The sequence below is a fragment of the Tyto alba genome, unplaced genomic scaffold (assembly GCF_018691265.1).
Source record: "Tyto alba isolate M040663 unplaced genomic scaffold, T.alba_DEE_v4.0 Super-Scaffold_41, whole genome shotgun sequence".
Taxonomy (NCBI): Eukaryota; Metazoa; Chordata; class Aves; order Strigiformes; family Tytonidae; genus Tyto; species Tyto alba.
The window spans coordinates 13,183,840-13,210,914 of record NW_024881317.1 but is presented as its reverse complement, the minus strand read 5'-3'; the positions used below and the strand labels follow the sequence as shown (position 1 = coordinate 13,210,914).

Here is a 27,075-nt window from a genome sequence, read left to right as displayed (position 1 = left end):
GACTTTTTTGATTAAATGTGCAGTATACTAGAATTTGAGTACTGTTTTTCAATTTATATGACCATAAGTGATAAAATCCCTTTTTTCATCAAAACAATGGATCTAAAATTTTTAAAGCCCTCACATGGATGCTTACAGATTTAAAGACAAGATACTGTGTAATGCTTTCAGTGATCACTTAAAATTAAATTATTGAAATGAATGAATTTAAGAAATGGTAGATGAAAACCACAGATTTGTTTAAAACAGATTTTGTAGTCTCTCGATTATTGTTTCTTGAAAGCACTGAAACAGATTAAATTGTAATAAAGTACAAAGCCATAGAAGGGGTTGAATAATAATCCTCGAATAACTTATTTAATGCCTATTACACAATTACTGTTATCTAGAAGTAGACTCTTTTTCATTATTTTCAACCAGTCTATGTGAGTATAACAAGAAATTGCTTGCTCAGCAGAAAGTAGGGGTATTAAAATATATGAGTGATTATTAAAAGCCTTAAGAAAGAGAAGTATTTCAAGAAAAGTCTGTATTGAAAGAAATTAGAGCGCCTATTAAAATTAGTAAGATAACACCACTGTGGCTCATAGGTCAAAAAGTTGAGGGTTTCTTGAGAGACTAATATCCTTTCATTTACCAGTAGTGCAGAATTAAGGGAAGAGATTCGCTTTACTCAGCGCTCTTTGATGTATCTGTTGAAAAATTGGATGATTTCAGCAGGTTTTTTTTGGCTATGATTTGGTTGGAGATGGAAGACACAGTACTCAAAATGGCAGAGAATTTAATAGAGAGGCAAGATGAATGAGATACTTAACCAATGAAATTATAACTTCTTAAAAAGGGCAGCAGGCAGGTAAGAAGGTCTTACATAGTAGTTGGCAATCACAGATATCAGCAGTTTACGTATAGAAACATTAATTAAAAATAATGATCTGAGGGGTCAGGTAAATTAAGGAGTTGGAATATATTGATGTTGATTTTAATCTCTTGATTAGTTCTGAATCGCTTTTGGAAAATCCTTAACTGCAGATATATATTTAAGTTGCCAGCATGATTCACAGTTTTATGTTGATGTGATACTTTGATGCTTATTAAGAAGTTGTAGAAAAAGCAAATCCGTTGTAGAAGGTAGTATTGAGATGAATTTGGGGGCCAGTAAAGGTCCATGTAAAAAATAAGAGTAATAAGAAACTGAATTTCTGCTAAGAACCAAATAATAATGATTGTACTGAAATGGCAGCATATTCAGTGAACAAGATAAATAGAAGACACTTGTCAGTGAACCTTACAGTTGCCCACAAAAGGAGAGTAACTTATTTTAGACAAGAGAAGAGCTCTTGGTATGAATTTTCAGCAGTAGGAAATAAATGCCTTTAACAGAAAAATGGCCATTCAGTACGTGAGGAAGGAATGTATTAGGCAAAAAACAGAGGAAGGGGAGAAAGCAGAATACTTTTCTGTCCTGTATCTCTTGGTGATCCCCCATTTCCACTGAGGACAGAAGGGGAGAAAAAAGAAGGAGAACAAAAAAAAAAAAGTCAAGGAAGGTAAAGAGCAACAATAAATGCATGATTTCTCTCTTTCTACATATTAAATGACTATGACAGGCTTTTCTGTGATTTATTTTGTAAAAGTCTGCTTCATAATGGTACATAGTACAACAGTAAATGTTAGAGGAAGTTCCAGTGCAAGTTACAAAATATTTACATTTCTGAAATAGGATCATTAGAACATCATTTTTCAATAATATTCTGAGACTGTAATAGGCTGACGTTGGAAGTTTTGATTTTTTTTTTTTTTAATATATATTTTATTTTAATTAGTGCTCTTTCTGTATAGGGAAAAGTTGGCTTCTGTGACATCTGTTATAGGCGTGAGACTATGAATTTCATCCATTACTTCCAACATCTGGGCTTTGTGCAGATGGGTGAGTAGACAACTGAGTTAAATAAAAAATACATTGAACTGAGTTTTTTAATTCCTTTAGGTGGTCAGAGTTATTAATAGGAATGGCTGAAGGACAAATTTTTGATAACATATGGACAAAGATAAACAGTCATAGTAGGATGGTCTTAAAAGGTTCTTGTTCTGACTGTATCATTATGGACTGTTAATACAAGGAAGCGAAAGCTTCTTCAGTAGGGTCTCTATCTGTTAGCAGCAGAAACAGGTAATGTGAGTAAACTGCACAAGTTTTACATTATTAGAGTAATAATCAACTTCCTACTACTCAATAAGGATCTTTACATACAGTTTGCTGCCCTTTTCAGGGCATACAAACACTTTCTTTCTCCTCCAGTTTTTGATAATTTGAGTGATGTTTCAGATTTCTGCCATCTGCGGAATCAGTACAGTGAAATGATAGGGAACCCCCATCACAATGTTAATGTCTTCAGACACAAGAAGGACCATTAAAGTTAAAACTCCACATCTGCTTTAGATTCATCACCCCTCGAACTGCCTGATATGCTGATTGTGTGGGCAAACCAAAGAGCTGCCTTAGCCTGAAAGCGGCAGCAACCCCATTTCCAGAAAAGCCACGTTCTCAGAGCAGTTTCACTTACTCTGTGCAGATCTCTCTCTTGCTCTCTCTAATTTTTAAAACAGATTCTTTGTATGTCACCTCCCTGCTACATGTAGACTGTGTGTCAGGGGGCTGACAAACAAAAGGCCTCAATCTCTTAAGAAGCTGCCACCAGAACACCTAATAGACTGTCAGTTTGAATGTTTAAATGAGACACAGCAAGGGAGGGAATAGTGCTTTTAACAAAAGGGTGGTGGGTAGACTAGAAAAAAACCTCAGCTCTGCTGACAAGGTAACTGGAAATGTAGTACTTGCAGTAGAAGGGAGGTATTGATGAAGGCATCAGTAACGGGTGGAAAATGATGCATAGGTTGGGGCTACTAACAGGAAATAGAGAAAACATTTATGGCCGTAGAGAGAAGCAGCTAAGAAATCAGGTTAGGATTAGAATCATATTAAACAAGTTGTCTCCTTTGTAGGATGCAGTGTTGTCTTGTCTCCCCATGTGATGACTGTTGTTTGAGCAGTATTTAAAGCTACATCTGTATATGTAATACAGATTTGTGCATGACTGAACACTGCAAATTAGTTTTTATATGTCCTGAAAATGCTTTATGCCACTACAGGTAGGTGCATCTTCAAAACTACACATGGCATTATTTGGTTTAGGGATTCAGAACTTAATTCCTGTACATAACAGCATCTCAGGTTGCCTTGCTCACAAATGAAATGGGGAAGGTTAGAAATTGCAGGAAAACTTTTGTTCGACTTTGTGCAAATGACATATTTGAACACTGCCACTATGAAAGTGTATTTACTTTGGTACATTTCTTTTTCAGTAAGGCCTATTTCTTTAGAGCTGTGGAATTGTAACTTATTCCTCAATTTTCATGTGCCATGTGTGCCACTTTTTCCTGCCCACAAATTATAAGCAAATACACTTTGGTTTTGGGGATTTTTTTGATGACTGTAACCATATTTAATTAACTCATACTCTGTGCAAATACAGTTTCACAAAGTGGTGAATTTCTCTTGGACTTTGTTTGACTGTTGTTCACTGCTACTAAGAAATTGGTTACATAAGTTGCATATTGTCATTTCAGCTCTGCTGACTGTTAGACAGCAGTCAATAGTTACAAGCAGTGGAAAAGTGTTTCTACCAGGAGTAGAACAGCACTGTTTAATAATAAATGAAAAATCAGTAGGAGTAGAAGTTATCCTCTATCATCTATGGGTATGAACTTTTGTTCGTATGTTTGAAAAGTGTGTGGAAAAGGAGCATATACAGGTCAGAACTACTTCACTCTGTCATGATATTGAGAATGTGGCACAATTAAATCATACATTGCTTCCTCTTTATACTTATCTTGCCTATCTGATGTGGTGTTAACATTGGGAAGGTATTCAGCTGCAATCTCTCCTGTGTGATCTCTGTATCTCCTCATATCGTAATTTGGTATCCAGTTAATCCAGTGTGGGGCAGTTAAAAACATTTCCAAATTTCATTTTACAGGAATGAGTGCTCTACAGATAATTGTACAGAAACTGCAATATTTAATTTTATAGCAAATGCAATATTAAATCTGCATTTTTAAGAAGAATATGTTAATACAGAAAGTTTTCAGAGGGTTCCAGAGTTGCAGTCTTCTGACAGTCTTCTGGTATTTGTGGCTTATTTCAAAGCCTAGTGGGTTTGAAAAATTTGTGTGGGCTCCCTTTTTAAAAACTGCTTTGTGTAGTGTTTCTGAAAACTTTTCTGAAGATTATTTTCCTTCTTTGCTGTTTTTTTTTCATGTCCATTTGTGAAGGGGAGAGAACTCTAAAATAATAGATTCTTTAGTCAGGATAAGTACTGATGAACAGTTCATGTCTTGAAAATTCAATTTGATGGTACCCAGTAGTCCCAAGATATACCTTCTTGCCAAGTTGCAGACTTGTGTGAATTAGCTTTATATAATTTTTATGACTTTTTGATGAGATATCTCATATTTTTTTTGTTTTACACTATGAATATGAGTACATCTTTTCTTTTAAAAAATACATGTATGCACTTAATATTGTCATCCAAGATGTTTTATAGTATGTATGAAAAAGTAATGGAAATATTAGAGGATTTTAGGATTGCGTGAGAAAGGGCATATAAAGCAAACATTAGTGTTGCTATGATGTAGCATGATTTTTTTTATTTTATTTTTATTTCTATGTCTGATTTCTGTCTCATTGTTGGGAAGTCTTTAAGATAACAGGAGTTTCAACACACTAAAAAATCCTGTAGGATAACAACTGAAACTTATTTCTACACACACTATCTCACTATAGCAGATTTTTCTGATTCCATATTGAACCTGTTCACTCATGGATAGTACTATTCCCTGTGACTCAGTTTAAATGTGCTAGGTACTGTCACAGTTACTAGGCCAGTCAGTGATCCTGGAAGCAGAAGGTAAATATGAATCTCAGACTTAATGCAGGATTAAAGAAACATGGCAGCCATTAGTCAGAATTACTGTTATTATGCAAATGTAAGATGATCTGTGGAAAAGAGGAAAGTCTCCAGAATTTTTCTCTGCTCTGAACTTTTAAGCATTATCTAGCTTTCAAAGTAAATATATCCTAACTGATCATTTATTTTTTCAACTATCCGTGTTCCCATTCTGTGTTCAGAACAAGAAGTCTAATAAATTCCACCATTTGAGTTTCAGTGTATTAGAGGGAAATAATATGTAATTAAAATATATATATTTTATTTTTATATGCAAATCTACAAGGAAAATGCAAGGCATCTTCTGTACCTGTGCTGCTTCCGGAATGCCAATTAGTCGTGACCAAGCTTACTTTGCAGTATCCCATCATGCCATCATCTGGCCTGAGATAGGAGCTAGATGCTGCGATGGTAAAGTAACTGCATTAGGTCTATTCTTGCACTACTTATTATCAGCACCAGAGGCGTCTGCATTGGCTCTATAGAAAGTTTTAGACTTCAAGAGTAAGTGTAGCTGTATTTCCTCAGCTCTAGTAGTCCAGTACAGCTTTGCACAAGAAGCTACAGGACTGTAGGAAAGGTGGTTTTGTTGTAGTGATGGATTTGCAGTTGGGAGACAAGACAGACAAGTCTAGATACAATAAAGTTGCCCTGTTTACTGCTGTTTGCTGTTTATATGATTTGGTTTTAGGGCTTAAAGACTGAAGCGGCATGATGGGAATGCAGACAGAAGCTATGGTGGCTGTGTTCTCTAATGACTTAAACTCTACTTTAAATGTAACGTAAAATCCTGACAGGGTTTCTATCCTCTAACTTGTTGCAGACAGAATTTCTGTACAGATGCAGTATATGTTAGATCCTAAATATGTATTTATCAAATGGAAAATCCAGCTCATGCTCTGTTCTGTGCTATATCTCTTTTTCTGGCCATCTAATTCTGTAAAAAGTTTTCTGTGCTTGGAACACTCTGGTCTGTGTGCACAGAACATGAACCGTGCACCTGAAATGATTGTTTTCTGATGTGTTTACTACAAGACCATTTCAGAAAATGTTTGGCCTCAGGGAGAACATTTCTAGGAAGTTAATTGGCATTCACGTGCCACCTCATGGAGTTGCTCTAAATCGCTCAATGTTTGAGTGTCTCTGTATTCTGCTATAGATTGATGTGTGCTGGAGAGGAAGATCCACCCATGTTCACAATAAATGTCATTGCTGGTCTGTGGAGCTTGCAGTAAATCCAAGCTTTAGGCTTTTGTCATGCATTAATTTGGGGAACTTTAACCAAAGACTCTTCTGATTTCTTCAAGAAAGATGGAAAGAAGTCTGTCTCTCATTTAGACAGTAAGATACTTTTCCAGTGCTTGGATTTATTCCATGATGATTTCCATAGAAATTGGACTGTTATTTCAAAAATGAATGGCCCAAACTAGAAGCCATTGTAAGTCAGTCAATGTTTGTCTCTTCCTCCCCATCTCTTAATGCTGGATCCACTCATGCCTTTGGATACCTGTTTTGCTGATAACTTGCCAGTTAACAGGTGGCAAGTCCCATGTTACTGGATGTTATTAAATAAACAGTTTTCCAGATGGCTATAATATTACATCTGTAAATAAAAGTACACAAGCTTAGTGTCAGCATCTTATTTATGGAATGCTTTTGGCTCCTGAACTGCTTGTTGAAGTTGTTAAGCCATTTGGTCACTGAGAAGTAATTGTGTATTACTGTAGACAACAAGCTGTTTGCATTAATTAGCAATCAAAGCATATTGCCAAATGGGGAATAACATGTCTTTGACATCTCTGCAGATCCTGGTAACTTAAGCAGTGCAAAACCATGGTTCCTTCTTTGCTGCATGTTTATAGTATGAACTTCCAGTCCATCTGCCCATACAGCCATCTGCAAAATCACTAGGGCAACAGCTGGTAGAAGTAAAATCTAAGGTTGTAGAAATAGCATATGAAGGTACAAGAGAGTTTGTAGAAAGACATTGTCTTTTGCAGTAAAAGTAGCTTTTGTAAACATTTCATGCAGCTTCCCAAAAAGGACAACTGTGAACATTGTCTTGCTCGCAAGCATGTTCTTTTCACCAGTTAAGAAAGAGATGTAGTAAGTGTGATCATAACTAACTTGAACCAGCTTTAGGTAAACACAATAAAGCATGATAGAAGGGGAAATGTTCTGAAGATAGTACAGTAAGCTACCTTAGATGAGGCAATGTGTACAGACAGTGAATGGTACTGATCACATGGAATTAACCTCAGAAAGCCTCAGATTGCCATTCTCTATCTCTCCCACTGTATTTTTGAAGGCATTGAAGTTAAATCTGTTTGCCTCTGGACAGCAATGCCTCCACAAAAGCAAGTTTGGATGTAGAAGGTGCCCATGGCCTGAGCAGTTAGATGTGATAGACTTTTTTTGTTAAAAATAGTTGAAAGTGCATCAAAACACTAGGAAAAACTTTGCAAGAGATCAGAAACTTTGTTCCATGTCAACAAAGAAGAGTGAAAATAAAAAAATCTAATCTAGAATTGACTGTACAAGTAATATTATGGGTTTTTTCCCCTTTAGCCAGTTAACTTTCCCCTTTCTTTGTAAAAGATTAATATTATTAAAGAACCCAGAGTAGTCTAGACCTAGTGTCAAAAACATTTGCATGGAGGGTGGGAATGGTGGGTTTAAAAGTTAAGAATCTTATCTTAAAAGTTAAGGATCTGGAGCCTCACATGTCTCCTTGCTTGGTAGTCCCAGCTGCAATTTTTGGTCAGGTGTTCCTGTTGGCCTCTTTTTGTCTGATGACCAGAGAAACCTTTGTTGACAAAGTTTATCAGGATTTGTATGTTTCTAGGAAAAATTAAATATTAACTATATACTATACCCATTTGTCTTTTAAAATCAAATTAATTGTATAACCTTAAGTTGGCTTTAAGAAATGCCTCCCTGGACCTATGGAAAATAGCTTCATGTGTCACTGGGAACTGTTGTGCTGCTGTGGTGAATTGGAATAATTTTCTGTTTGTGTTTTGCAGTGCAAATGATAAAACCAGTTTTGACTCCAGTGCTTTGAAATATTGTAGCATTTTAAATTACTGAATGAATGCGAATTGAGTGCTAAAATGGTTGTGGGGCCTTTTAAACAGTTCGGGAGCCATGTTTTGTTGCAGTAGTTACCAGAAGCCAGTCAGAACAACAATACACATATGAACCTAGGCAAGCACATTTGTACCTAGCTAGTAAACATGGTTATTTGAAATCCAGTTGTGCCTGTGTGGTTTCTGCCTATTCTTTTGTGTTCTGTAGAGAGTAAAGACACAATGGGAGAGAGGAAGGAAAAATACATTCAAGTGCAGATCAGTGCTTTGCATTTCAACTTACTTGAAGGAATGCATGTATTGGGAAATGCATTTATTCATTTATGCTTAAGAATTAAAAATATTTGCGACTAAAATTGCCAGGTTCTCTGAGTTATTAAGCACAGTATGATGAACCCTTTGCAGAAAATAACTAGAATGTGATCAATGTCTGTGGAAGAAGCAAAGGAGCAAAACATATTAAAAAATAAATTAATGTAATATAAAATAACCTTAGTCCCACTGCACAGAAATTTATAATTGCACTGATCTTGTTAAGCTGCTCTTTCAGAAGATGCTGCACGTTCTATGCAGAAGTACAGCATGATGATGAGTATCATTCAAAATTAGTATCTTTCAGAGTTTCACACATGCATTTAGCATGTGCAGGTGGGGGCATTTCAATGAAGCAAAATATCTTCTGTACAGGAACAAACAACTCCCACCAGGGTTTTGGAGGTGTACTTTTGTAGTGCTTCTGAGTGCTGTCTTTTTTTTTTTTTTTTTTTTTTTTTTCCCCCCAAGATGTATTGCTTTTTTCTTTACTTTCAAAGGGCAGTGCACTGACATAATCTTTTAGGATCTTATTCATGTCTCCGGGGTTAAATTGGAGGCCAGGTCTGCATTCTCGACTCTTAGTGGCTTGCAAGGGAGGGATATGACTGAATTGATTTTGGAATAACTACACAAATTTCGATTATAGGATAAGCAAAGTTAAAGCATCTTCACCAAAGAGTACAAACTCAGCATAACTGGCCAATAAATAAATAACAAAAATTCTCCTTTTCTCTGCTGTCTTTCAAGATAGCATCTTTTCTAGAATATTTTTCACAACTTCAGAGAATTTACAGACCCTAGCTGCATGTAACTTTACTTACAGATTCAAGACTTCTTACTCTTAGACGGCTTCTAGGGGAAACTGGTGTCCTGTGTATTCCCTAGAGAAAATGCAACAGTGAGCAGATGAACAGTGTACGATGATAAAGGATATTTATTAGGGTATCATTTAGAGGGGATTTTCTGCCAATAATGCTTCTCTCTGAAAGAAGATCTTGGATTCAGGCAGCTTTCTTGCCTGCTCAGGGAGATGTACAAAGCCATGTATACTCCTCCGAAATTTGACCAACAGATGAATGAATATATGCATGAGAGGTAATAGAGTAGCTTATCACCACAGTGGCTGCAAAATGATAACAGCAGCTTCCAAAAGTGGAAAGCATAAAGGGAGGAGACTGGAGTGGGAAGGGTGGGCAACTGGAATCTCAGTGCTGGCTGGGGCCATTGAGTTTGGAGGAGCTGGAGTATTAGTAGGCTGTCCTTGGATGTGAAGCACAACTAAGATATCTGTTTATATGTATAGGTAGCCGAACCAAGCTAGCAGTTCTACCACAATACTGCAGACATCTATTCATAAAGACAGGTTGAATTAAGAATGACAAGCTGCCTGGAAAAGAGCTTCTCAATCTAGGGCTTGAAAATAGCAGTTATTTTGGAAAATGCATTGGACATTTTCAGAATGACTTTATTTGTTTTATGGGGTTTTTTTGTTTGTTTGTTTGAATAATAACCTAAATTAAAAGAAAAAAAAAATGGATTTTTAAATGCTCCCAAAGTAAAATGAACTTTTAATTTTGGTCAAAGCAAAAGTTTTAGGCTTTGTTTCACTAAATTTATGACTGTTCTTTTTTCTAAGGACATGTTTATTTGCATGAAGGCTGAGTTGTAAAGGGGGAAGGTGTGCCTAAGAATGAAGTTGAGCAAGATGCTTTTAGCTTGCCTGGCTTTCATTACTGGTCATGAGCAACTGTTGCTCTGTTACTGAACCTGTTAATGTCACTGTTCTGCTGTTCCTCAAAAAACTCCATCAGATACATTCAGATGTCCTCTTGGGTGAAAAGCCACAGAACTAGACAGGAGTGCCCCTGCTAACTCTTGCACTGTGACTCAGATGCAATTTTGCTTTTGAACCTGGCATGATATTTTAATCTTATATCAGTGTAGTGTTTTGATCTTATACTAATCTTTTTGACATTGTTCCTCAGACATGAAGGTTTTAGCCTTAAACAACTCATTCAATAGTTGAGAAATTTCATCAAACCAATGCTGGCATACCTTTGTTCCCCTTTAGGTTTTTTTTCTTGTCACACTTCTTTGTGGTGAAAACAATTTGTTTGATGCTCTTGCTAGGATATGTTGGTCTGGCAGTGAAAATAAGATGCCATTTTCAGTGTCTTATTTGATCATCAACACAGACAGCCATCAACAAAATATTTACATTTTTCAGTGATGATTATGAATGAGAATTTATAAATCAAGAATGTTTTACTATTTTATAAGATAAATTGACAAAGAGAAATTGAATCTGAAGTTTCATTAAGACTAGAAAGTGCCAAAATGATTCTGTGAACTCTAAGCATGGCAATAAACATGGGAAACAGCAAAAATCAAGGTTTTGTCTCCTTACATTAATTTATAGTCACTACTTTTCAGTTAATTCTTGCCAGTACCTCCCACTGATGTTAGGTATAAAAGAAAATAAAGTATGCCAGTTATCTTTATATCTAGACTAACAAAAATTCTCCATGCTCCAGTAATTTTCCAGAAAATGTTAAAATGAATTATTAAAACAGTGGTGGTCAGCACTACTTGAGCATTGACATGTGTTTGGTCTCGCTTCTAACTTTTTTTTTTTTAATAATATAAATTTGTGAACTGGACATATTACCAAAGACTTGCTGATGGGCAAAGTCAAATCTGCTTTCTGCTTTTAGTTTTCCAACATTGTTAAAAACAGTTTAGCCATTTATATATTAGCTACAGTTTGGCATACCTCTGTAATTTCTAGTAAGTTGGGTCATGTTCTTAATTGTTTTATGTGAGGTGGTCTTCCCTCCCAACTACTTTGAAAACTTTGATTTAAGACCAAATGTCTGTTTAGGTGTATATTCTGCTAGACACTGAGTTACCTGACACTTGTGAGAACTTTGGTGATTACAATGGTATCTATTGCCTTTGACTCATATATACTTTTATTATTATTTTGTATTTTCTAACAGGTGTTTATACTTAAAACTTTGGGCTCCTTTTTTATTGAGTTATAAAGACATAATTGTAGAATGGTCAAATAGTACATAACAAAATAAACTGAAATACTATATATATTAGTCTTAAAAAGTCTTTAAGGATTATTGAGCCACTTTCTCCCATTCAGAAATCCTGTCTGCATAGAAAGAAACAAACCAGCTGCCTCTCATAAGCCAGCTCATTCTTTTGTTTTGGTGATGGAATTGCTTTCCCACAATAGAAAAACAAAATTTTCAAGCACAGATATTTGTGTAATTGCAATACAGTACATTAAACACAGACAGTATGGAGTCACCATCCATCATTTGTCATGCTAATCTGTTGGTCTCATGAGAGGTATAGAAAAACAAAGATGGGTAAAAGTAACTAGTTCTTTTTACACATTAGAAATGCCATTTTTTTAAAAAAACTTACTTCTGCTGTTGCTTTTTTAACCTATATTTTGATGCCCAATTTGACAATGTTGTGCAAAAAAAATGGTTAAAACATAACATCAGCTACTTTCTTCTGCTGATGGTAAAGCCCTATTAATGTAGTTACACTAGTGTTGAATTCATAAGCAATACATGACACTGACACACGATAGGTCTTACTCCAGTGTGACTTTAGTAATTCTAGTCATGTGCTCTGTCAACTTTACTTTATATCCTTATGCAGTGAGCTCAGACTTGTATGGCTTTGGAACAGCTTCATGGATGCAGATGTCCATCTGCATAAATGGATCCCAGCTCTCTTTCCTTAAATTGTTTTAGTGTTTCCTAGGAGAGGACACAGGCTGTATGCTCCCAGATGCTTTAAAACTTATGCTTTAGTCAGTATTGTTTTAACACCTCTTCTGAACAGGGAACCTTCCTACACTGGAAACTTAAAAAGAATGTACATGGGATCAATCTGGAATTTCCTTGTTCCAAATAAATGATAACAAAGAGTGAGCAGAAAACCACAAGTTTCTGAGGGCCACAGTCTTGTATACTGTGTGAGATGAAGTATTGAACTTTTTTCAGGCTGGTGATCTTTTTCATTGTGGGGGGAGGGTGTAAAACCTGTCACTTTTTCTCTGATCACCCTTCACAAGAATAAAAAAAAAAAAAAAACCAAAAAAACCCAAAAAAACAACTTTAATCAGATAAGGAGAAATGCTCGAAACATTCTACATTTGATTGCACATACTAAGTTAGAAAAACTGCTGAGGAGTTAGAATGGCAGGATTTATCTGAAATTATGTAGAATTGGTTTCAATATGTTTGAAAAATAAGAGATTATATTAAGGTTTCACTATCTTTAGGTAGGAACGAATTACTTCTCACTGCTGGTAATTGTATCCAATAATTATTATCAGGGAAATAAAAAATGCCTCCTGTATCTTTTGGTCACAGCTATGTTTTCCAATATGCCCCCTGAATGCTTCCTTTTTTTCAGTCAGAGCTGTGTTTAGCATGGAAACACTATGCACAACATCAGTATGCCCAACATGCATCAGTTTTATAAAGTCTATCATTCATGAGCCACACTGAAACCCAAATTGTTGAAGGGTATAAACACAGAGAGAATTAATATTCTTTAAGCAAAAATAAAATTATTTTGGTATAAGACAACTTCTGGCAAGCTACATTCTGTCCTTCCTGCAGTAAAATAATGGCTTTTGTCCCTTGTTTTTAATTTCAAATTGACATGCTGGAAGTATCTCTTTCAAAGATGAAGGAAAAGTAAGACAAAAAGAGAGTGTTACATTCCCCAAATCAGTTTGATTTCTGTCATTACAAAACAATACCTTTATAGAAGATGTCTTTGAAAACCAGCCAGCAATATGACAGATGAGTTATAGCTGGTCTGATTATTCATGTAGATATCAGCAGGTTATTCCAAGAGGGCTTCATTTCATATTGTTAAAGCTATTCTCTAAAAGAAACAGTAATCTTTTTGATGAGCATGGGGAACAATTTCTTCAATACCAATCCAATTTATTTGGACTCTCTGATTGGTGCTTTCAGATAGATCTCTAAGCACAATATTAATTATTCATTAAGGTACTTGAAGGAAGAATATTTGCATAGCCATACTGTCAAAATTGATGAGGTTTTGCGTATGCACAATAGGAATAGCTTTCAACCTAGTGCTAAAACTAGAGATGATACTAATAAAATTGTTAAAAAAAATTATCTAAAAAGCCAACAATAATTTGAACTTTATTGTAATCACAGCACATTTATTTTTATAGCACCCACATGTCCTATTAAGAGATCATGAAAATATTCTTCCTACAGCTGGTCATGTGGGTATAGAATAATAAAAAAAAAAAAAAAAAAAAAAAACAAAAAACCCCAAAACATAAAACCCAAGAACATCTGTATAAGAAAAGGTCATGATAGGGATAATACATAGTAAAAAGGAAGAAAGAGGTTTTGTGTGAGCGGGAGGAAAGACTAAGCCTGGCATTTAATATATCCACTTGGAAACACACAGACTGGGTTTATGGGAAATTGCAGTGTTCTGTCAGTATATGCATAGGTGGGCAGGAGGTTCATCTAACTACTAAAATATTGGGATACTTCTCATTATGTGTGTGTGTTAAGGTACAGTTACTTCTAAAAAGGTAAATTAAAAAAAAATTCCAAGCATTTTAAAAAAATGGTAGAGAGATCTAAAAGGATCTTTGCAATTGGCAAAGCTGCAAAGTGGCTACACTATGACTTGACTGCAGTTCCCACAGCTCTTTTTCAGAAGAGGGAGCCAGGCTGAAACATGCTTGAGTTTTAGGTTTTAATCTTATGTTATCCCTTTCTCCCAGACCTTGAGCTGTGCAGGGGAGAAGATCTTCACACCACATAGAAAAAGGAAGGAGTGACTTCAGGAGGCATTGCCTGAGTCTGGAAGTATTTTCATTCACTTTCTCAGTAGCAAGTCACAGTAGCAATGTTCAGTTACTGTGTGTGAAACACTGACAGGTTCATACTAATATGACATCCTTGCTAGCAGTGAAGAAAAGAATGTTCCAAGTTCTTAAGCTTAGGGGAATGGTGTCATAAATTTTGGTAAACATTGAATTGGAATTGGTTGGTTTGCTAAAAAGCAGGCTTAGCATCCCCTGAAGCAGGTAGCTAAAACTCTGGTACGAGAGGTGAATTTTTACTCACAAGGACATAATAATGTTTGCAGGATCATCTTTCAGAAGGTGCTGAAGAACATACAGGAAAGAAATGACCCCTTGCTAACTACAACTCAAGTTGTTCCTTTTGCTAAATCAATGTAAGATTTTAATTTTGTTACTGAGGTTCTGCCTTTGCAGTTACTCTACAGGGGTTGTACTCCATGTACCTTCCCGGGATCCAACAGGAAGTAGTGTTCTGGTCTGATCTCAGAAATATCCTGTAGTCAGAGGGAGGATTGTAATGGAGATATGTGTCCTTTTGGGCTTACTTCTGCATAAAGCTTTAACTTTCAGAGACCGTCTTTCCAGAAAAAGATTATTTTACCTGCTTCTGTATGAATTTATATGCACCTCTGTGAAGTGTAAACTTTTACTGAAACCTAGAATATAGTACCACAAATATCTCAGGTCAGTTTAAGTATAACTGAATCTTAAAATGTGTGATTATACCAGAAAACTAATTTTGGTGCAGGTCTATGGAGAAACCGTTACAATATAAACGGAACTTTTGCCAAATCAATTATGCTTTCATTATAAAAAAGATTGAAATTAAACAGAAAGTAATATGCTTAGGTAATATTGTTGTTCAGAAGCAAACCCGGAAATTAAAGTAATTCCTAGTTGAGTGCTACAGGGTTTCTAAACTCAGCTTTGTCACATCTTGGGAATTGTGGAGCAAATATATTTGATGATACATTGATGATCCAAGGTTTGGAAATTTCTTAACATGCCAAGATACAAAAGATCAGAGGCCAGATACTGCAGCAGGTCAACTTTAGTTTCAAGTGTTCTTGCTTTTGTACATTAGTCTAAAGTTTTCAGTCTCATGGAATGCATTTGGATGTTTGATCTGCATTGTAACTAAGGTCAATCCAGCATCCCAACCCCTTGAGAGTCTTTGAAATTATTATAATCTTATAAAAAATCTCATTTATTTTGTTTTTACCTTTAACAGTTCTATACACAACCTGAGTATCATTAAAATGCCCTTTAAAATGAACCTGACAATATTGGGATTCCATTTTGAAACAAGGGCTGAATAAAATTGAAGACATTAGGAGACAGTGAGACTGACTGTAATGAAAGTTAGAAAAGGCATATATACAAATCCCGTGCTAGAATTGAAAGGCACCTAACAATGGAATTTTAAAAATGCAGTGCTACGTTATAAGAGAATATGAATTTAATCAGTATTCATAACATATACTGATGCTCTGTCAGTGAAATGCTGCTGTAAGCATCAGCCTATTTGCATGCAGAGCAATACTCTCTTAAATAGCAAAATAAATGAGGAGTTAGTCCTGATGTGGGAAATGTTTCAGACTATTTCCCTATGTTCAAAATTCAGCAGCCTTGGTATGTTTGCTGATTTCCAAATTTTTAAAGAAATAACTCTGAGATAAAATAGTGACAAATGAAATCAAAATAAATATTTCAAGGAAGAGGAAGTTTTGATAATCATTTGGGATTTCATCTGAAGGCAATATTAGACCTCAAAGTTGTTACACTGCATGTCTTCATTTCTTTTCCCCTCTTCCTTTTTCCCTCTCCTTTCTCTCAACATAAAGTCTTTAGAAAACATGCCCTGCAAGATGTTGCAAAAAACCTGAAATATCCAAATCTTCTTGGATTGCCTCTACTTGGGTTGGACAATTTAAGCTGAATTTACCTCTCTGATCCACATTTATTTGAAACATACAAACCAGCTGTATTTCTGTTGCTTGTGCAGATCGTACTGGCTACACATCTGTGCTTCTCTGAGAAGAAAGAATTTTCTTAGACATTTATTCATCCTCAATTTGTTTTTCTGTGTTTTTTTTTTTTTTGTGGCTAATATTTACAGATCTTTTGGACTGTGCAGACATATTATGGTAGAGACATCCTTATCTTTTATTCAGTCAACACTTTAAGATTAACTACCTATAGTTCAAGGCTGTGCTTATTAGGCTATGGTTGCTAACACCTCAAATTTCAAGCTGAGTTTAGCCTGCATGGTTGATTTCACCTATTAAAAGAGCTCCAACTGCTACAACTGAAATTGAATCTGACATCAAAAGTCATCCAGATGCCCATTAGGTAATAGAAAACTGTGAATCAAAGTTACCAGTGAACGAAAGGCATATGCTTACATACAGACGCTACAGAGCTGTCCTTTAGCTTTAATAAAATGGTGTATTATTACGACAAAATCCACAACAAGTATCTAAAGACATGTATCTTTAATAGTAGTGAGCAGCAATTTCAATATTCCCTTTTGACTGTGTGTAGAAACATTTATAAAACTGGTAAATTTAACAGAGAAAAGGAAACAGTACACTTTTTGCATATTGTTCATTACATTTAATAGAGTGCACCTAAACGATAATAGATGAACTGATGACATGAATATCAGCCTTTAGCAAGATATTTTGTTGGAAATAATTCAGATTCCATAGGAAGATTAAGTAAACTTTTTTTTTTTTTTTTTTTAGCTGGTGAATTTAATGAATTTGTATATGGAATTAAGAGTTTTAAATTCTGTTGTCAATCTAGGCAAGTATGATTTGACATGAGATTGTTCTGCTATTTCTGTACGATTCTATACTGTATCTCCAAAACCTACACTCAAAACAAACCTCAGAAGTGGAAAACTCCACATATATGGAAATACTGTGAATGTTGGAATGTCCCCATGTTTCGTAGTTGTGGTTTGGTGAAATGTCACTGTTCAGAAGGGTAAACATCTTAGATAAAGAGCTTCATCAGGGTATTACTACTGTTTTAATATGTAATTAATTTTACTGCTGCCAAATGTCAATATGAACCCTAGCTCCAGATATGCTTCAACTCTAAATTCTCAATTAATTCTAACTTTCTCTGGATCTGTACTACTTCCTTGATTGATCTGACACAACTACCAAATATGGCTCAAATGTTTAAAAGTACTTTGATTTGAGAATAAAACATGTAGAACTTTAAGAGGAAATACCTGCACTGAGCAGATTTCCTCTCTAAAAGAATAAGATTTTAATTTAAATAAACCTGGAATAAAATAAATCAGGGCAGCCTATACTTTGCGATTTCCACGAAGCATATAGTAGTCATTATAATTAACAAATATTTAGTAACCAAAGATGGAGGAGTTAACTTCTGCAAATAGCGTGGCATATTTTCAGATAAATGCTAGTCTAGTTGCAGCTAGAGAAGCCAGTGTGTCCTTACGGATGACCTTTACTTTCAAAACTACCATATTTTTCCTTTCTCTTGACAGAACCTGAAGAAAACCACCCATCACTTAACTGAATGTTCAAGAGAGCTTGGTTGTCATATTTTAAATGAGTTTCTTAATCAGAAGAAGCTGAGTTACATACTGAAAGCATGTTCATCTAGTAACTTTGCATAATGGTGCTGGTATTATGATCTCTATGTTGTTTCCAAAGCCAGCACTGCTTTGGAGCTTCCAGATAATGTTTCCATGGCCAATTGACTTTATGCCACGATGCAGTATCAAGTTAAATAGGTTAATTATTTTCTGCGTTTATTGTTATTGCTTTACAAGTACTTAGCAGTATTTGAACAAAAGGAACTTAAAAGTCAGAAATTAAGCTAGGAGTCAAAATACAGATGGAAAGGAGAGGCTCTTCAGAAAGGGTTCACTTGTTTGTAGTACTAACTGGTACTCCCAAATAGAATTTATCTAAAAGTTACCTCTTAATGCTGCTGACTTGAAGACTGTCAGTTTGGTAGACATGCAGCATGATGGTGTTTCAAGGGACTATTTTACTGGTTCTCTGCAATGGTTAACACAGTGTCAGCACTTCTATTATACTTTTCTCCATGCTCCCTCTACAAGTATGCTACTAGGTAATATTGCAGCCTTTCTGTCAGGATCATTGTAACCTCCACAAGATTAGGGTTGTATACTTTCCTAGGTTATAGGACTCTCAGACTGTGTAGATGTCTCAAGCCACAAGTGTTGAGACTATTTTTAATTTTTTAGCTGCTATCAAAGATTATTTCCTATTCCTTAAATCCATTTTATTCAAGCAAAATGGCCATGATTATAATCTTACTGAGCTGCTGTAAATTAGAAGGTATTATGGAGAAACAGATAGGAATTAGGAGCAGCTTTATGAGTTTAACAATATCAATTTACTGTTAAAATAGTAAAACCCAAATGGGAATCATGTGCGTTGTGCATTTTGTAATGCACGTATATTCTCTCTTAAAATTATATGTGAGTTGAAATTAATGAATAATTTAAAAAAGAGGTTTTTTATATATGTAGTTAGCTCATTGACATTTAGTTTATTGTCATTTATCATTAAAAGTCTCCCTATAAAATACATTGAGGTTTAGCTCTTCCAGTCTTTTCAGTTGAAGCTGTTTGATGGTCTATGAATAATCTCTGGAGTCTCTACTCACCTGCGTCACCACTGAACTCCCTAAAAGTTTGCACTTCTCTCTGTGGTATCTTATTAACCTCATCCTCTGATAGATGGGAAGTCTGGCTTCTGTCTCCAGTGTCAAAAGAAAAGAATCTTTATTTTGTGGGTTTTGGAAATATGGCAAATATAGAAAGTGGGTTGGAAAAGGCCTGCCTACCTAATGGATTTGGCCCTACAAGGAAGCTGCATGGCAGACAACCATAACCTATGAATCCTGTTCTCATCCTTGGCATGGGAGAAACAATGAGCAGTTTAGTATTGGGCAGCCTCAGGTGCTCTGTGCTTGTTCAGTGGCTGAAATTTAAAAGACTTTATCGGTAAAAACTAAAGTGAGGTAAGTGTGCCTCCAGGGTCTAGCAAAGGTGTCAAGGGACTGAGTTCTGCTTTTGTACCTAAGCACTATAGGTGATGGTACAGAATGTCTCTCCTGTGATGTAATGTGATTAGCCAATACTGGAAAATTTTTCTAGGTTTATAGTGCTTTGTCAAGATTTGGTGTGCATGATACTTTCTGGGCTTTTTTCCTGAAACTTGTCCTAATGCTTCACATCTGAGTGTGGTATCTGAAAATGCTGTTGTGGTGCTAGGAGACATTTTATTTCCAGATTCTGTGTTAATATTTCTGGAAATATATTCTGCCAAAGGCAGTAATTAACATACTTGGGCAATCTACTGCACGCATCAGTGAGCTGAAATAGTTTGCTGTGTTCATTTCTCTGATTTAATGGGTCTGCCCAGAACCCTTAGAGGATCCTTAAAATAGCTGCCTTTTGGTTTTGGCTCTCAGTATTACTCCTTAGTAGCCTGACTTTGTGTATCAGTACTGCCTCCTCCTGGAGGAATTTAATCAGCAGGGGAAGGTCACATACACAAACAAGTAACTTTGGGAGAAGCCAAGGCATGACTGTATGTGATGTTGCATCAGCTGATTTGCAATGAATTACCTTCTCCTTTTCCAGACATGAAGAAGCTGTGTGAGGAGTGAGTAAGCCTGCCCTCTCTTTTTTTTTTTTTTTTTTGTAGTGTGAGAGCCTATTCACATGTATTTATTAGATGTGCATTACATGCTTTCTTAGCTTAATCTGCAGCTTCTTGTCCATATGTCCACACCAAGAAATGCATGTTGACTACTGATTGTTTAAAAATTACCCAGACAAAATCCATATTGTATTTATAAATACAATAATTTATAGAAAGTGTTTTCTATGCATCCTGCATTGAGAATTCTGAGAAAAGTATATGGGATCTGAATTGGATACAGAAAACTTAGACACAAACCTAACCAAGAAGCAAAATAGTTAAAGCATAACAATGATTCCAGCCTGTTTCTGTCCCAGAGAAAAATATTTTATCTTAATTTCTGGATACTTGGCTTTATAGCTTTACTAAAGTACTTAGTTTTGTATTATTTAGTATATTTTCCTTGCCTAGAAAAATTTTGATAGAGTCTCATATTTTCTATGTATTACAGTGAAAAATGTGGGGGCACAATGTCATATTTTCACTTTAACCACTTGCCTTAATGGTCCCCTCTCTGATCCTGCAGTATTCAATTTAAGAATATGTTGCCAGTGGGATAGGAAATCCTGTTCTGTCCTCTCCACCATCTATCTCTGGCTGCAGATTTCTGTCTACTTCTGTTGTACTAATCTTAGTATTTTTATGGCTTCTCAGTATATCAAATCAGCACTCTGACAGATGTTTTCTTTCTTATTTGATTTTTGGACTGACCGCAGTCAGCTATGATGTTGCATCCTGAACCAACTGTATTTAAGTAAGGGTTAAAATTTGTCTTCAACCCATCTACAGGAAATCTGCAGTTGCTCACACTTCATACTTAATCTAAAAGGCAAAGAGAAACCTCCAGGTAGTAGATATCAGCCTTAGTACCAGCAACCTTCCTCTCCCACCTTGGTGGGCAGGTTTCCTTTAAAGGAAGTGACTCAAGGGAAGAAAGCAGAAGCAGATGTAGAAATCTAACCTGGGTAAGACAGGCAGAGAGTTTTTAAAATGGAGGATGCTGGCAGAAAGGACAGCCTAGTTCCTGAGTTACAGATGAGGAATCCATCTCAGACTTCACAACTGAGATCAGTGATTAGATTTTGTTATTGATTCCTCAAGATTGTTTGTACCGTTAAAATGCTGTGATATCTGGGCCCAGTCTCCTAGTTGGAAAGTCTGAAGCAACTCCACTCCAGAAATATGTCTGTGCCTGGCTAGCTGAGGGGATGATTCATCAAGGTTTGGGAAGCAGCCAGACTTCATGAGACAGAAGACCCCTGTGACGCATTAACCTGTGACAGCCTCGGAGTCACTCATTCTAATGGAAGCAAGAAAGGATACTTTCCATTCAATTTGCCTTGAAATCCTTCTCCTTTACATGCAAAACATCAGTATCATAACCTCAGGTGTGATTTGAGGTCGGAGAAATTTGGTGTGATTGTGATAAAACAGCATTCTGAACATATTAGCAGCATAAATATATTTGGCAGTATACAAGCCCTGAACTGCAACTGACAGTTGAATTTGTATCTTAAATATACATTACTGAGCTCTTTAATTACATGCTTACTCATCAAGAGGTTCCGCTGTCTTGTGAAGCTGTGATGCATCAACTGAGGTCATGACTGAATCCATCTGTAAATCAGCTATGCGGAGCTTGCCAAAATTATGTTGGTATAAATGAGAGGGGTAGCTTTCATTTGTGGGCAGTCACTTAGTATTCTCACTTCCAATTTGGTCATTATAAGAAATTTTTCACTCTTATAGGAAAACTATGCTTCATAAATTCTCACAATAAATGAAAAATGAAATTTCATCCTCTAGTTCTCAGTAAAACAGGTGCACTGAAGGATGATCTAGGGAATTACCTAACAGTGTGTAATACCAGGAGTAACACAAATTAAATTAAGTTTGCATCACTTTTAATTCTGCATAGAAGGAAGCCCTGATGCAGAAGTACAAGACTGTTAACAAAGTTTGGAGAAACAGTTCCTTTGCTGTTAAATTGCAACTTTTCATAAATCCGTTCTTTCAAAAGAAATGCAAAAGTTAAAATTGAAAGCAGGAGGAACTTTGTGACTAAAAAGATAATCTTGCAGAATGATCGATCAAACAATGTCTGACAAGACACTGCATCGTGATAAGAGTCAGAGACTAAATATATGAAAGAAGCCAAAATTACCTTTTGTTAGAGAAATTAAAAGACAGCAGAGAAAGACAGACTTCTGTGGGGAGAGCACTCACCAGGAAAACCTAAAACACTAGAGAAGAGAGTGGGATAAGCAGAGTTCATGTTCAAACTGTCCTAACTTTTTGTTCCCCAGGAAAAAAAAAAAAAACAAAACCAAAACCACAAAACAAAACAAACCACAAAAAACAAACAAACCCCCCCCCAAAAAAAGCAAAACAAAAAACAACAACAACAACAACAAAAAACAAACAAGCAAAAAACCCCCAAACCTCAAAATATCCCAATTGATGGTGCTGCTCATATTCTGGAAACAACCTATAATGAAACAATGTATGGCAATGAGAAGTTTGAAGACTTACAATAGATCACATTAAATAGATCACATTACTTTGCAGAAGCTTACAAATGTTGATAGAGTGTGCACAGGTTAGTTAAAGGGCTTAATGATGACTTCTTCAGCTCAGAGGAATTCCTTTGTTAAATCAGTGGACACCATTGTAGCAGGTGATGTTACAATGCTGCCAGTCTGAACATAAATGGGACAGTTGTTAACTTCAAAGTGGTTGTAAGTGCTGAAGTCAAATGTTGTGCCAGAAATTATGCTGTCTGAATTGTAAAGAAAAAAATACATTGGAAGTTGAATGAATGAAAGCCAAGATTAGAGCCTTGACTACTAAGACTATAATGAAAGAACTATGTGAGAAAATATTAAAAAATGAAATAAAATATTATAATTTAATTCCATTGACTAAAAATATATATGGATACCATCAGTGAGATCATAATGGCACAGTCTTTGGAACAGGAAGGAACAAGACATTTGAGAGAGAGAGTTTGAGGACACTTTCAGGAGTTAGGAAAGCTTCCACAAGAATATAGGAGTGGTCTAGATGAGCCCATTCCATACTTCCTTCTTTTAGCAAGGGTGTAAAGATTTTGAAAAGCTCATATATTGAGAATTAAAGAAGGAATAAAAGAAAAGTCTAACTTCGTGGGAAGACCATCATGAAAAGTACACCCCATCAGTTATCTGAATGCTGATTAATTGATGAACATCACAGTTGTCACTTTTGCCTCTGAACTGTGTTCTCATGGATAAATTAAAGAGTAAAGGACAACCTTCAGCCTTTTAAGCCAAGATGTCTTAGGCTTTTTGAGCAGAAAAACTTGATGTATGCCTCAGTATTTAGTCTTTCTCGAAACCAATCATCAGTTCTGTAAAATCCTTATTACCAGCAAAGCACTGGAAAAAGTCCTCTTAATTACCTTCATCTCCACTAGATACTACCACAATACTAGTTCTTTTTCAGCTGAGGTACAGGAAAGAAGAAATAAAGCTGGAAGATGAAGTATTTTTATCTACTTGTTCTTAGGAAAAGACAAATTAGCTATAGATATTTTGCTATGTATCTCTGCAGCTTTGATACAGACAGCCATGGGTTCCTGCTATCCTATCTCAGATGTATGACAAGAAAATATCTTTCTCATTGTGTTGAATATGAGTCCTTATAATAGACACATTCATTGCCAGGATATCTTAATGCTTACTCTCTGATTTTTTTTTTTTTTTTTTCAGCCGATAGGGTTCTACTCTTTCTTGGCTACAGATGAAAGATTAAACACTGTTTGTGAAGTTTAACCTTCCACTGTAGGATGCTCTGACTTCCAGAATAATACATTCTTCTAGTGTGTGCTTCAGACTGAGCAATGGATGAAAGTAGAATGAGTTCAGAGAAGATGGAGAAGTAGCCCTTCGTCCTGAAGCTGGAACTATGGCTTTTCATAACCTTGGAAGTCTCCCTGCGGTAGGATAAAATGGTATTACAGATGGACTGCTAATGTCTTTGGTGATGTGGTTGTTGGCAACATACAGAAACATAAACGTTTTCTTAAGAACATCTTCATAACTTTGAAGAATGCTCCTTGCCTTTAAGACATACAAACCTAATGTTTCCCTATAAGTAAGCAAAGAAACCATTTTATGTATATTTCTGTATATTTTTTTGGCAATATTTTCACACAATGTTTTAGGATTTATATGTTGTTAGGAGATATGGCATCTGCGTGAAATCTGTATTTATGATAAATTTAAGATGTGCATCTCTGAACGTTTCTCTCTGTGTGTCAGTTGGTAAATTTTCTTCATTTGTATTAGGGAGGTATTTCAGTTGTATGATCAAAATTTGCTGAACTGTGGTTTATAGCAGACAATTAACAGCTGTTAAATAGGATTATTGCAGGCTGTTATCTTCATGTAGCATCTGATTCAAATGCTAATTTCACTCAATTTACTGCTCATAAGGCCACCCTACTGCCAGGTACACTGTACTCATGATGAATAACAAAATATATCTGAAAAGAATATAACCTATTTAAAATACCTATCAGTAGATTTTATGGCCTGGTTTGCAGCTCCTTGACACAGGTCAGAATTCAAGAGTGGAGTGTTACATGTATGAAGAAGAGGTAGAGTCAAGCCTAGCCCAACAGTATTGTGCAAAAATTACATTTCCTATTGTTTTTTTGGCTATGATTATAAATTTAATTTTGGTAATGAAAACAAATCATGCTTTTCATGTTATGAGTGTTTCAGCTCTTGAAGAATGCCATTCATGCTGGGAGACATGCTAGAATAAGAGTCATATTTGAGTGATGTGCCGCGTCTAAATGATGTATAACTGAAGAACTACAGCTTAAAATTCAAAGTATACCTTTGTCATGCAAAGTTAACTATCATTTCCTTCTCCTTATCAACCTTTTTCTCCTCCCATATTTCAGATATGGCCAACAGTAGATGCTTCGCTCTTTCCAGATTAACCTCAGGATGAAATAATTTTCTGAATTTTGCTGTTGGGACAATGTTGTCATGGGAATGCAGTATTCTCCTTCCTGATCTTTACTGTGTATTTCCATTGTCAGCTTTCAGCTGGCAGTAGCAGTCATACATATTGATCCCATATGACAAGAAAATAACGTCTCAGAAGGTCACTTCTGGTGAAATAGGTCCCTGCCTTAGGTCTCTGCAGCCACAATGTAGTCAACAAGAATGTATAGTGGACACTGAGATTGCTGTTTTGGAACTATAAAGGCTTAGACTGGCCCCTCAGAACCACCTGGAAAGCTGTACCCTTAAGCTGTAGTTTCTCATTAAATTTTGTTTCATCTTTACAGCTGGCATATATGGCCCCTTGGTACCCACACTAAGATCTCAGCAATTGTTCTTTGAATGCTCCTACACAAAGGGGTGCTGAGTATTTTAAAGGAAAGTTTGCTACGTTTATGCAGAAATATTATATATAAACAATTTTTATTCTTACCTCTAATGCTCATGAAGGCAACAAGATACTTTTAAAATATACTTCTCTTATTTCGACTTCTGTGCTGTTGTCACTGTTGTTTGGTAAATTTCTACATTTACAGTTTAGTTGATACTGTCAAATGTTGCATGAGGAGAATTTTAACTACTGTCTGATTATGAACAAAAGTAAGAAAAAAAATTTGCCCTGCACTTTGTTTTACTGTTTCACAATGTCTATAGAGAAAATAATCTTTCATGTTTAAACAAACAAATAAAAAGGGGTGTATAAAGTAATAAGCTTACTGCTACTGCAGTGAAAGGCCATGTAATAAAATAGAGTTATATTATCAGCAGAAGAATTAGACTGAATAGAACATATTAGCAACTTGTAAGGTATATATTAGATGTTCTATAGTTAAAGTTTAGACTTGCCTTTCTAACTAAATCCTTAACAATAGTTACAGTAAGTGAAAATATTAAACTTAATTTTATTTTCAGCTCAGAGACCTACAAAACTACAGCAATATTCTTTCATGTAATGATTCTCAGATTCTTCCAAAGTTTTATTTAAGTGAGTCACAACAGGGGAAATTAAAAGCTTACCTCGATGCATAAAATAGTAATAAAAATTGAATGAAGTATCACTGGAAAGTGTCAAACATCTCCAGTTTAAATAAATGTAATCAATCACACCAGCATGACATTTTCTTCACCACATAGGCAGCAATGCATTGTTCTTAATTACATCCAGATTTGTAACAGGAAAATTAATGACTAAAGAATTAGACTTGCTATTTAATGCTCAGAAAGTCTTATTAGGATAAAGGGTTTAAGATCATCTTGTTTTCATATGGGTCGAGTTTTATTGTGGTCTTGTGCCAGTGTGTCTTATACTTGCGTTAAAAACAGTGTTCATCCATTTTCAGTACAATAGTAAGTAAAACTTCTATTATTTTGTTTGAAATGAAACATAACAAGGGATGATAAACGTATGGCTGTCTGATTATAACTACTATGAAAGTAATATATTCAATGTACAGTTTTGCAGAAATAAATTTAATTTCTCACTTGCTCTGCAGAGTAACGAAGTTATGTTAAATAAAAATTACTTATAAGTAGTCTGTGGTTTAGAGGACATAAATAATCATATGTTTTAAGATTGTGCCACTTGTTAGGCACAAGAGGTAGGTAAATTGTTATTAAACCAGTAATTTTCTGATAAATTAAGCCTGTTTTCTATTCATTAAATATCCAAAAGCAGACTTTGATTTTGATTGTTTGTAATCATTTGAAAACCACTTCCTTTCCTCTGTGGATTGATTGTTAAGTGTTTTCTTTATTTAGAAGCTACTTTTTTTTTTTTTTTTTTTTATAATAAGTGACCAGTTATGGTCAAGCTTGCTTATTTTCCTCTGCTTGTGGAAGATAGAAACTTTTTACACTAAATAGGAGCAAAATTATTACTAATGACAGATAACCATATTTGTCTCTAAGTCCCCCTTTCATGTGTGAAGTGTAAAATGAAGAATAGCTACTCTCCAATAAATTTTGAACAAAAACTCACTCACATCT

At 35.5% G+C, this 27,075-nt stretch overlaps 1 long non-coding RNA gene across 1 annotated transcript in view; it reads left to right on the top strand.

Moving 5' to 3' along the window:
• Positions 1-26,714, top strand: part of LOC116959151 — a 165,231-nt gene extending 138,517 nt beyond the window's left edge. The window contains exons 4-5 of the long non-coding RNA XR_006166594.1: positions 1,840-1,927; positions 23,782-26,714. This is a non-coding gene — a long non-coding RNA (uncharacterized LOC116959151). The remainder of the gene's footprint in view (positions 1-1,839; positions 1,928-23,781) is intronic.
• Positions 26,715-27,075: the final 361 nt, after the last annotated feature.